The 1,189-nt window shown below is 46.2% G+C and overlaps 1 pseudogene; it reads left to right on the forward strand.

The window, feature by feature from the left end:
• The first annotated feature begins 601 nt into the window (after positions 1 to 601).
• Positions 602 to 753, forward strand: LOC144677512 (U1 spliceosomal RNA; annotated as a pseudogene).
• Positions 754 to 1,189: the final 436 nt, after the last annotated feature.

Genomic DNA, 1,189 nt, shown 5'->3' on the forward strand with positions numbered 1-1,189 from the left:
CACGTTGCCCTCGAGGTGGCTGTGGTGGGGAAGAGACCGTTGTTCACCTCCTTGTGGATTGTGCCTTTGCAAAGAAAGTCTGGAGAGAGATGCAGTGGTTGCTGTTGAGGTTCATCCCGAGCAGTTCTGTGACACGGGACTCTGTGCTCTACGGGCTGTTCCCAGGGACACACACCGAGACAAACATCAACTGCAGCTGGAGGATCATCAACTCGGTGAAAGAGGCGCTTTGGTCTGCCCGAAACTTGTTGGTCTTCCAGCACAAAGAGTTGTCCCCAACCGATTGTTGCGGACTGGCACAATCCAAAGTCCAGGACTACGTGTTGTGGGATGCACTAAATCTTGGAGCAGCTGCCGCAAAGGCGCAATGGGGAAGGGTCGCTGTCTAAGACCTTTCTACCACAGCGCACCGAGGGACTGGGAACTGTTTAAATCCCCTCGGGCTGTACAGCTCAAAATGAAAGGCTGTAAATGATTGTAATATTGTTTGTACTGATGCACCTGGTGATACATTTTGTAAAAGTTTAACCTGGATTGTACCCTTGTAATGTTGTTATTGAAATGGTTTGGAATGTGATTGAAGATATTTTATGAATAAAGTATATTTTTGCAAAAAAAAGAAAAAAAAGGTTCTCCCAGGACGAGGCTAGCCCATTGCACTTCGGGTGTGCTAACGCCTGCGATGTCCCCAAATGCGGGATACTCGACTGCAAAATTTGTGGTAGTGGGGGACTGCGTTCGCGCTCTCCCCTGATTCACAATTCAAAAAATAGATTTCATCATATCTTTCATTTTCTCTTCTATTTCCTGTCAGCAACCTTTTCTGAAAAAAGAAATATATAACCCCCAATGTGTGCTCTTCAAAATCTATACTGGACTGGTTATTTAGTTTTTTCTTTCCTCCTCGCAAATATTATCCAACCCCCATTCTTTTCCTCCCTGTCATTATCAGCCGGCAATTATTCCATCTCTGCATCATTTTCGCCAGACCGTTTGTTTTGTGGCCGCCAAATTACTCACGCCATTTTTAACCCCGCGTTTGCCCACTCAAAAATCTCTCCCAAACAACCCCCATCTAACACCCAACCCACCATCACAACAGTCCCCACACTCCCAGCACCGCCCCACCCCCTATCTCTCTGGACGTCTGTATAAATACAAACTCATATCAGTCAGCTATTAACTCATA

This window comes from Cetorhinus maximus, unplaced genomic scaffold (assembly GCF_964194155.1).
Source record: "Cetorhinus maximus unplaced genomic scaffold, sCetMax3.hap1.1 HAP1_SCAFFOLD_2619, whole genome shotgun sequence".
Lineage (NCBI taxonomy): Eukaryota > Metazoa > Chordata > Chondrichthyes > Lamniformes > Cetorhinidae > Cetorhinus > Cetorhinus maximus.